The sequence below is a fragment of the Argiope bruennichi genome, chromosome 8 (assembly GCF_947563725.1).
Source record: "Argiope bruennichi chromosome 8, qqArgBrue1.1, whole genome shotgun sequence".
NCBI lineage: Eukaryota > Metazoa > Arthropoda > Arachnida > Araneae > Araneidae > Argiope > Argiope bruennichi.
In genome coordinates, this window is record NC_079158.1 from 88,357,412 (window position 1) to 88,370,136 (window position 12,725).

Genomic DNA, 12,725 nt, shown 5'->3' on the forward strand with positions numbered 1-12,725 from the left:
AATTATTTCAACGTTTATTAAGAATAATTGAATGACCAACTCTTGGAGAATGATTTGTTCGTTAGAGACGCTCGAGTAGATATGTTTAGAGCACAGAGAGTTTTTCCAAAGAAGATTTAAAGGAAATCCAGTGGGCTGCCATTATGGTTTCTGAGGGATGGAGATTTTTTTAATTTTATTTTTTTGAAAGAAAAATTTGGGCCTTTCAGTATTTTGTTTTACCTAAACTAGAATGATCTTCGGAACAAGAAGATTATATTCGTCAACTCAGTTAGTAGAAAAAAAAAAAACATAAGTTTGATGAAACCTCTGATAAAATTAAGCATCTCCATGTACGCATATCTGCAGCCTTTTTAAAGCTTTAAACCACATACAGAAAAAATGTAAGAGGAATTATCACTCCGTCTTGATATCGACCACATTTATGGAAAAGTTCATAATGGACAAATACAACAAAGTTGAATTTAAAGTTTCAAACTGATATTCTTGATTTCAGACGGATAATAAAGTTTTACCTACCTTTGTTATCTTTTAATAGCCCTTCAAAAATGAGATAATAATTGATCAAAAGTTTATATTTTTCAGCATTTAAAAAAAAAGTATTTCAAATTTTACATTCAATAACCTTAAATAGTACTAAATATAGATATAGTTTATTTTATTTTCTTGACAACCTTTATGAATCCAGGGATTGCTACATTGTAAACTCATTTAATAATATGGTGCGTTTTTTTTTTCTTTTCTTTATTTCTTCATTAGTGTTACTAGAATTGACCAGAAATTCCGCATACTCGTCCTGAAAAACATGCGGTTCTCAATAAAATGCCATATGTCGACTTTTTTTTAAATTTGAGATAAAGTACATAGATTAATACTGGTTCTTAAATATTAGTTATGCATAGACTAACTTCAAGTTGAAAAATGATAAGATAAATGGAGAACTCACTAACATTGTTTAACATACTGCATGTTACTTCGCTTACATATGTGAAACAGTAATAGTTTCCAGAAGATCATGTGGACGTTATTCTCATCTTCAAAGCCAAATCGCACTTTACTGAGCGATACTATAATGCATTTTATATGGCAAACTGTCATTAAGACCCTTATACGCTGGTTTTTCACGGGTGTAAAATCATAAAATACGGGATCCAGCGCAAATCATATGTGGACAACATAAAAATAAACTAAAAACAGATAAAACTGAAACAATTAATCAGATCATACATCACACAAAAATTGATGATGCATGTGGAATTAATGAGAATTACTAAAAACAAACAAACGCATGGTATCCTTTGGTAAATATCACTCGCTTGACCGTGACATCCCATATGCTTTCAAGATATAAAATACAAAAATAAAAAGGGTAATTTTTTTATACTCTAATAAGTAATGAGTTTAATTTTGTAAGATTAGGAGCTACATGCAGCAATATCAGGAAAATAGACATTATGATGTAAGCTAAATTATACAATATTGTTGGTATATATTAATTAAGCACGAACATAATACAGGAATGTACAGAAATTCATTAAAGAGAATTGTAACAAAAGTTTTATATTATATCCAGTTTTCAAGGCTATTCCATAATTATATAATTAATAATTTTTATTACTAATATAATATTGTGCACCAATTTAATATGATATAAAATAATGTATTACTTCAGATAACCTTAGAATATAATAGACATAATAGACGTGACCACTTTTTCTGCATGATTCGTTTAAGCGGCGCATTGATTTCACTTTGCATTTGCTGAGATTTTACGCTTCTAAAAGGAAATGAATTTTGTAAATATGTTTTGGAGTCTAATTTTTCGATTTCCTTTTCGAGTCTTTCATTTTTCTTTCTACTCTTCCAGGATTATTTTTATTTCATAATTAAAGAAAAAATTATTAATTGAAGACATTTAAGATTGGTATCTGTGACCAGACAGAAACATTATGAGAGCCATATAATAATTTTTAGAAATTCTGATATGTGTAGTTTATTTACAAATGTTATTGTAATATATTAAAAATGGCGACCATTAATATTGACGTGACTTTTCAGTCCCTTCAAACACGTTTCAAAATTTCAAAAATATGTGTTGAATTGCCGAAGAAATAGAAGTAAAGAAATTGCTTGAAGGCAGAAGAATTGCTTTTGTAAGTTGAAATTGAATCATCCGAAAGACTTTGATTTATCTGAACATAAAAAGATTTATGAGATTAATACTGATAGCACAACGTCCCTTGTTATTTGGGAATGTTAGTGTAGTGGCGCCATCTATGTTTCAAAATGAGAACAATAATTTTCCAAGCTGCTCAAATAAAATGAACTTCACATCTGAACAATTTCAGAAAATTGTTAAAGGCTCAAATGAAACCTGGAGGAACTCCTATTGATATAAAATGTATAAACATATCGGTAACTGATTTCTTATACTATGTGTGATGAAGAAAGACTAGAAAGATATCTGTGTTCGGTCTAAGAAAAGTCTAATATTTTGCAAGTGTCTCGTACGAAGCAGAAATATACCAAAATTTCTTTCAAAACGGGATATCTTTAGAAAGGGAAGAGTCTTGAATGAGAAGAATAAGATAAATACTGGAAGGAGACAAAATTTTGTTTCTTAGTTAAAGAGTTTGAGAACTTCAGGTATCGCTTTCAAAAATCAATCTTAATTATGAAGTGTACTGATAATGCAACTCTTAAACGTAAATTGTTAGAGAAAAGATGGTTTTATTAAGATCAATTGCTACTTTATTTGTTTTAGTGACATCAGTTTAAAGAAGATTATTCTGAAATAATATATGATGGTTCAAATTTACTGGCTCATACAAACATAATGAACTTTCTTTCTTTTCATGCATTCGTGAACTTCATAAAATGAGAAAAATATGGAAATATTTTGCCAGATTTTAATTGCTGCTTTTAAGACTAATACATGAAGGTACTTTTTTTTCACTTATTTCAAATGCATTATGAAAAATTTTATTTCTAAAAAGCATTTACGGATATACAACTAAATCAGAGAAAGCTGGAAATAACTGCAAAACAGATATTTTAAACAGTTTAAGGTACCTTTGAATACCACAACGCCCATCCCTACTCTTTAAAAATTGATATGACAACCCATGTTACAACATACAATAGATGCACAATGACCCCTCTTAACTGACGACTATTAAGCAGAAGTATGTGCCGACATCCATTGAGAGTTCTGAGGAAACAGCTTCATTTTAGAAATCATGTTGTTGAGTGTTTATAATGAAAGTACCCACTATGAGAATTTAATTAATCTTATTTTTTAAAAATGGGGAGAAATTTCCCATAGTAACATCCAGAAGTTTCGGGCGTTGTCGCTGTTTCGTTACCGCGGTGTTTGGGGTCTTTAAATATTGATATAGTTAAACACCAATGATATATTCAACTAAACAAGCAAGTTATAGCTCTATTATATATGTAATGATCGAATGATAATCTATGAGGCTATGATTTTTATTTCAAATTTTCAATATTGTCATCCTTATTACTCATAAAAAGAAATTATATAATATAATAAAGTCTTGTATTCATAACAACCACACTGTTTTCTTGTGTCTTCCAAAGACATACATTTAGTTTAGACAGTAAAATATTAATTTATTTAGATACCTAAAAATATTGTAGGAGACATTTCTGTCTTATCATACATAGGGCCATAGCGAATTTTGAATTAGAATATAGTTTCTCAACGCCATATTCAAACTGAAATACAACAATTGAAAGCAAGAGATAAGTGCAATATTATATATTCTGAATTATTTTTTACTTAGTTTATTTAGTTTTAACAAAATTATACGCCATTTTATGAGCAATAGTATTCAACATTTCGGAAACTGTTCGAAATGCATTTATTGATTGCACACAACAGTAATAATATTTCCAGTACTATCATAACTCTAAGCATTATTTAAAAGTTACGTAACTAAGAATTCATTCAATACATTTGCTTATGTTCAATTATCAATATTTTTTTTCTTTTAAAGTTAGAATAAAAAGGTACATCTTGCTTAAGTTGGTAAGATATAGTTTTCTTAAATTTAAAGTTGACAATGAATAAGTTTTTAGAAAAAAAAAAAAAAAAAAGTTGCGCCTTGTTATCAGTAGAAATCAGCAACTGAAACAATGGTTTAGAGCTGAGAAGCTTTTTCGTGCTTTTTGTAATTGTTATCAAGAATGTTACTGGTTTTTTAAAATTTAAATTTTTTAAAGAAGTTAACTAGTTACCCAAACAACGATGTAAATATTTATTATTGCATAAAAATGATTTTATTTATAATAATTTTTTTTAAAAAAAATTATTAAAATGTAGCAAAGGTGGAATTTCTTAATTTTTGAAGAATTATCTCGAATTACATTCGCTAGAAAACCAAAATGTGAAATTAAAAAAAAAAGTGCATATTTTCAAATGACTATATAAACATTAAAAAGCTGTCTTTACGCGATATAAGAAAATTATTACACAAACAGAAATGGCAAAATGTAATGTGATAGTGAACGCAAGTAACAATCGACTTATATTGGTTTAATCTGGTTGGTCTGAAAACACACACACACACATACACATACACGTACACACACACACACACACACACACACACACATACACATACACGTATATGTATGTGTAGCTTTAATTTTAGAACTATTATTAAACAATTAAACCTTTAATTTTAGAACTATTAAACTATTATGCCTGTCACTTTTTCTTTTAATTCATTAAATAATTTTCATTCAACTCAAAATAACTCATTGATAATATATCAAAAATCTATTATATATGCTTTCAAATATTTCAAAAATATATCATTAGACCACAGTTCTCTATAGAAATCGTTGTTTTATTTGAAATGAAAAATCTACGTAAATTAATTTCATAGCGAAAAAATATTTATTTATTTCCACAAGGACAAATCATGGCAATTCTGGATTACCGTAATTTGACCCCAGATACTAATTTGTCCTATACTAAAGAAGACATTTTCACAAATGGGTGGTATATTTCATTAAAATAAAAAATTAAGTTTCATTTAGCTCAAAAAGTGATATAAAAGCATTACTCATATCTGGCATTTTTGCTGTTTTAAAGTGTTGATGTTGATATTTTAAAATATATCTATAGTTACAAAAGATAGCATTTATTAGTTAATCTTGACATATAAATGTATGAACAAAATATAGTTTCAAAATCAATGAGATTGCTGCTGAGGACACTTTGAGAAATCATAACTTGCAATTTTAGTAATTATATATCAAATATTAAACCATATATCAAATATTAATTTATCTCAAAAATGCAAAGTTGAAATTCATGTTTTTACATTAAAGGTTTTTTTTTGTTCAAACATATTTGTTTGAACTTTTCCACAAATACAATGTTAGTTCTTAAAATTATTTAATAATTTATCAAATATTGGTTTTCCGGTGAAAATTTATTTCAAACTGAAAAATGCCAAACAATTAAACTTTAGAGAAATTTAAGAAATGGACGATAAATTGAAAAAAAAAAAAATATTTATTAAACGCTAATTCTTTGTCTTCTATAATAACTTTCTAATATCTTATTTTATTTATATTTCGATGGATTATGCTTGTATTATGGATTTTTTTGAAATTGATAATGAAAAACTAATTGAAAATACTTGTGAATTAGGCTTTATTGAAAAAGATAAAAATCAATAATGAAATAGAACCTAAACATATATAATGCCAAAGGAAGGGAAAGTACTTTCAGTTGGTACATTTGCATCTATGGAATAATTTCAACACTCTAATAGAAAAAATGAACAATTCTCATAATTTTATGTTTGTCGCTTGCAAGTTACAGATTTTCTTGTCAATTCTCTAATCTCTATTTGTCAGTATGATTTCTTTCTTTGAAGAGAAATGTGAAAGGAAAGCAATTCCAAATGCGGAAAACACATTTGGCGAATTTTGAAATGCAAGTCAGCTGAAAATTCTGCCTAAAGCAGAAACATGTTTGTCATCCGTAGAAAAGAAATATTATAGATAAGACGCTGTCCTGTCTATGAATTTATGATTTCTTTTCCGTATTCTTTGAAAGTTTTGAGCTAAATGTTGTTGTGGATAGATTCTTTTAGTTTAAGGAAAATACATATATTCCTATTTTTGGAATTTCTTAGAAATTTATGGAGTTTGGAATAAAGTTCTTAATTTATTCGAATGATAAGTAAGATGTTAGTAACAAAATGCACACTTACACGTAGATAAAAATAATAAGCAAAATAAATTGCATTTGTATTAATGAATTAGCATTAAACTAAGATAAATATGAAAAATAAAATTACATTTTTAATAATAAAAAATATCGAAAGATTGTCATTATTTTTTAGTATGTAGAAAATATTTACATTAAAATTAAAGCTCCTGTTAAAAAATAACGGTTTATACACACTGTTTTCCAATTAATTTAAATTTATTGAATGTAATTGATGTAATTTCATAAATGTTTTATGATTTGCAGTTACACAAAATAAAATTGAATATCTATTTTATTTCAAACCAGATTTTCATAGCAAAAAAAAATTTCGTAATAAACACATTCAAAGGTTGTATATCAAGTTGAAAATCCGAATTTTAAGTCTGAGAACAGTGAAACAGTTGCATCACCCCAAAATTAATTCGTTTTCGCATTAAGATGAAATTAAATAAAACTTATAGAACATTTATCTTAATTGCTGTACTTTCAAAAGCAAGATGTCGTTAAATAAATAATGAATATATATCAATGGAATCCTTAATATTTATTCGTAATTTTTATATCTTTGGTAATAAAAGTAGAGTTTCAAAAGCTTATTTCACATTGACAAAATATTTTTATGGGCAATATTGCCTTTTATGTAGAAGAAGAATAAAAAAAAAAATCTCTAGAGAAGTGTTTTGAATGAAAGGTAATTGAATATCATATAGTATAAATCTTTCAATATTATCTCAAATTTTTGTCGTTGCATGTGCATTGACGGGATTTAATGACTTAAAAATTATGAACTCTAATTTACATAGCTACATAGCAAAATATGTTTTTATTTAGGCCAGAAATATTGGTTTAATCGTTTGAATTATTCTTATAATTGCTTGAATTTATTATTTTAATTCATAATAATTTGATTAATTAATAAATGAAAATAGATTTCGGACAAGTTGAAGTTCATTTTACAGGAAAGGAAAAGTGTTTACCCTCGATTATTTAATACTAATTGGCTTTCCCTTAAATTTCTATCCCTGTAATTTGAGATTTCATCTTGAGAAAAATATAATTCAAGTTTGAAGACGAAATCTCTTATGTAGCAAGAATTTACTCCATATAAAAGGCACTATGAAGAAAAAAACCGACAAACAGAACAACAAAACGAAACAAAGGCAAATGTTTCTCGCTGCCGCATTTACATATCCCTGTAAATGTGAAGTCTTTAGGAGAAGTGAGGAAAAAAAATGCGTAATTTTATGTTTTGCTGCTTACAAATTGCTGATTTTCTTTCCCATTCTTGCATTACTTCTTGCGTTTGCGATTGTTTTTATTTTATTATTTGGAAGGAGTGAAAAGAAAACTATTTTGAAATGAGCAAATCTGAGATCCGAGCGAGGGAATTTGAAGCACCCGTTCTTTTCATGATAAGGAATTTACGAAACAGAAACGAGTTTATCATTTGGGGAACGAAAATATAGTAAAGAAATCGTCTTTTCGCTCAGCTTAGAAATCCTCTTTGGTATTCTGGAATTTCTGCAATAAATGCTATTGTGTTTTATTTCGGATAATTGATTTAGGTTTAATGAACATAAGCTTTATGCTATAAAAATAACATTGAGGACAAATTTTGTAATTCCAATTAAATGTTATTTTTTAGAAATATTTTTATGCACATTTACAGTATTTTCAGTACAGTATTACAGGATTTTTAACTACTTAAAAAAACACGAAACATAAAATGCCTACCCCATTTTCTTTTAATCTTTAACCGAAATGTTTATTATGAATTTCATTTAATTTCATCATAAATTATAACACCTGGAACATTTTAAAGATTTTGAGAAGAGTCATTAAGATGTATTTTTTTTCATCTTAACTCTTCAAATATTTATTTTATTGAATAATAATTTTTAATACTATTTTAGTTGAATATGAACATTTATTTTCGTAATGAAACGAAAAAAATAAAATTGCACGCTCTCGTCTATTCTTGCTTAGTTGAAAGTCCACTGTTCCCTTAAATAAACAAATTAATAGACAATAATTTGAACTGATTACATATGCAAATTAAATGAAATTTTTAAGATATAAATTATTGTTATTCACTCACGGTGCTGCAATTATATTATAATTATAATGAAGAGATTCTTGCTAACTTCATTTCAATACTTCATGCTAACACAATGAACTCAATTATATTACTTGATGCAATACTTTTTTTAGAATAATGCTATTCTTCAAAGTTTTTGAATCAAAAATGATTTCTTTCATTCATAGATTATAGCATGCATTCATTTTAACTGATACTAAACAGGAAGTTGAAGTAATCAGCTAGGTATTCACTTGATAATGACTCTGAAGAGTTTTCTTTAAATTTAAAGAATGAATCTTTAATTTTTTTATATTCTTTTTCTTGACGCTAACACTCTTTCACATCCTTCAATGTCACAAAGATTAATCGAAAAACATATTTGCATTAAAAAAAAACAACTCTGACATCAATTTATCAATACCTGCTTTGAAAGATGATGTCTTTTTAAAAAAGTGCTGACAAAAATGTACTGAAGTAGGTTGTTTTGAGATGCTAATAAGATGTTTGTTGTTGAAACCTATAAATCATAAAAGTAAATAGTGAAATGGAAATCCACTACTTCTCTTCTTCGAAATTAATAAAACACTGCATTAGGTTGAAGGGTAAATAGCACATATAGTGTAATAATTATTTTATTGTAAAGAATCTAAATTTCAGCTAAAACTGGGGTTTAAATATGTTTTAAATAATAATCTATCACTGTTTATAATAAGTATCATAATTATGTTATCTGAAAATAAATTTTTAAATTTAAGCATCCAAAATCAGAGAAAAATTAAAGTAAATATGCTCTTAAAATAATTCTAAAAAAAATGTGCATTATCAAGAAATTTATATAGACAGTAACTTAAAAATATCTAAAAAAAAGAAACAAAAGAAAAAAAATCATGATTTTCAAAATAATTTAAAATTATGATAACTCCGTTTTTGCCACTGCATTCAAACACTGATTAAAGGTTTCCTAATTATTTTTCTGTGAAATCTGATAATCGTTCTGGTTTTCTGTCGTCGGTAATTATAATGAAATGGAAGGTGATAAAAAGAAGAACTGCATTTCTTTGACAAATTTTCCCATTTCAAAAAGTTTGTTCGAATGGAAATAAACGAGTAACAAATGAAAGAAATTGAATTAAAGGCAGAATTTCACTGTAATAATGAGTCTAAAGTTTATCTTTTCTAATAGTTCTTTCTTCAAATGAGAAAAGAAAGTTTCTTGTAAAAACAAAGTGCTACGAAAAAAAAATAAAATACAAGAAAAATTAAATTGAATTCTTTTAACTCATATTTGAGTTGATGCACTTAAAACTAAATAAAATTCCTTTATTTTCAGTTTCTAATGGCTGATAGCAGGAATTCGGAATTCGCTTTCTTTTCAATCCTTTTATCATTTTTTTCCATTGTCACTCATTTTTTAAAGTTCAAAAAGAATTTTGTTAAACTATCCTGCATAGATAGAATAGCTCGAGGTGATCCATTTCGATAAGCTCGAAGATGCTTTGAAATGTATTGATTGACAACTGTCTATGCAGCTTGAATCCAGATCACAATAAATTTTCTTAATCGTTAGTCTTAGGAGTTTCGGTAATTAAGTTAAAAAATAACTTTTCATTTGCAACCTCATAGTCTCTCGTACTTTATTATATGATTATTTATTTACTATTATGAGTTTGTTACATGACATATAAACTTATGTTTATTTAATCAGAATTATTGAAACGTTTTCCCTTTTCACTCACATGTTAATTGGTAATCCGATCAGATGTAACGTCACTCGTTCTCCCACAAATAGTTAAGTGCATACGGATCACCAAATGTGGATCATTTTTACTAAGAGAGTAATTGTGTTTGGTCAGTTGTTCTGTATCCAGGTGTGGGAAATCAGAAGTGTAGCCCGTTGTTTTAAATAGAACCATCATGTCTTCAAGACAGAAAAAACGTCAAAACATACAGATGCAAAACTTTTTTTTTCCCTTTACAAAGAGACACATCAAATCATCACAAATCAATCAATCACTAGCAATCTATGTATAATATAAAGATTCATTTTTATAACCATATAGCGAATAAATAAATAAAATACATATTCTGCGTTCTGCGTTTGAGATGCAACCACCTTGAGACATAAAAACGCTGCTCATTTTCTAATTTGGAATGTTTGAAAATTGGCTTGCGTTATTTTTTTCTCTGTTTTAAAGATTCAAAAAGTTAACATTTATGATACTGCTAAACAAATGTAGAGTAGCAGATCCAGAACTTATGAAATTCTACTTAAAGATAACAATGCAATACCAAAATTGCTTTCAAGTCAACAAAGAAAGGAATCTCAGCGTTAAGATAGAGAAAATTTGAGACTAGTTTCGACTGAAAAGAAATAATCCTGTCCTGTTTGTGAAATTGCCAGGACATTTGAATTTCCTATTTCGATGTCTGCTGTTAACCGTCATATATAAAGATGCAAATTTCAATCTATTTTTCAATGCTTAGATATCAGTGGCGGAATTTGATGAGCATCTACGATGAAATTACACCATACAAAACACACGTTCTTTCAAGTAAAAATCTTATAAATTGGGCAGATAGATAGTTAAATGATTTCTTCAGGATAAAAAAAATCTATTTGAATGACTCTGACTGCACGGCATAAATTAGTGTGATCTATTACGAGAATTTCACAAATTCTTCAATCGACAACAAATAGAAATTTCTTTCAGTGGATCAACAGATATTCCATTTCTTAACAGTAGACACTTTTAGTAATTATCAAAATGTCCTTACAAGTCGTCTATTTCAGATTGGAAACATCTTATAAGGAGTAGATTGGAAATTCCAACACAAAAATACGCTGATTTACACATTTTAATTAAAAACAGCTCCATTTACACAAAATCAACTGATTCATATATACTAGTCTACCATCAGCTTAGACTTGATTCAATTGATATCCTTTGGGGAACACTTGCATGTGTGGTGTATGCATTGGACGTCAGCTTTCGGTAGTTCAGAAATTAAAGAAACAAGTAGAGCAGAATTTGTTCTCATTATAGCCACGCATTCATGCCAAAACATGCCTGGTTTGATTTTCAAAATAATTCAAAAGAATGGATCTAAAATTTCAATTTAAATACAAATTATTCGAAGAGTCCACATATTATTGAAATGACTTATTTTATTATTTATTGTTTTAAAGAAAATAGTAAAACTATGTATTTTGTGATAAAATATCTATGTTCTAGTTCTATATGGTTGTTATTTTTTCGTGATTGTTGCGTCATTTTGTGAACTTATTTCAAAATATCACCTGCTAAAATAATTTCGAGGAGTTCTGTTCAATTTAGTTTCATTAATGTCCCGCTTTAAATGAGCACTGGGGCTAATTTGGGAAGAACCTTGTGATTTTGAACTGTGGTCAGATGAAAGATGACACCCGACTCTGTACCCTCTATCCAAAATTCCGTACCACACCAGCGGGAGGACATTATTTCGAGGAATATCAGAATCCACCGTCCGTAATAATTATAAAATATTACATAATTATTAAAGTTAAGTATTTGGTAACTCTCTATGTAGTACTGATAGTTCATAATGAGAAAGATATTAATATAATTACTATATAATTAAAGATCGTTGTTTTTAAAATAAATATATATAATATATAAATTATTCAAATAATTTTTTAATGTATTCGAAATTTGCGTATATGGAATGAATAGATATTTTCCTGATAATAAAATATGAAAAAAAAAGAATGTATCTAATAATAAGAAGAAATTAAAATTATCGGGAATTACTTTTTGTTTTATGTAGTTGATAACTGCTATCGAATTTGAATTAAAATAATTTAAATTATATTTAAAAATTCAGAGAAAATAATTTTCCAATAATTTAAATAGAGATAAAAAAAACATAAATTCCTAAAAGAATAAAAAATTCTGAAGTTTGTGGCAATAAAAAAATATGTACCTTATATGCGAAGCAAAATTTTTAATCTACATGTGCATATTCTGAATTGCCTTAGGAAATTTAATATGTTTCAAAGTAAATTTTCAATAAAAAATACTTTAATGTAATTGAAATTGTAAGTTTCTTTATACTAAATAACTGTGTAAATTCCTTGTTTTATTCCATTAAAAGATGTATGCTTGTTCTAATACAATTACAACGAAAATATTTGGCATATGAATGATACGTTTAATGAAATGCATAATATTATGATCCATTTAATTAATTGAAAATATTTATGAAAATAGAAATTCTTTGAAACCAATGGTGTAATATTCAACAAAAATAATGAAAAAAATATATTTTGAATTGTTAATGATTTCTCTGCCCTGGCTTGTCGTTATTGAAAACGAATATAAAAATATTAAAACTAAAGCGGGTAGCTGTAATTGA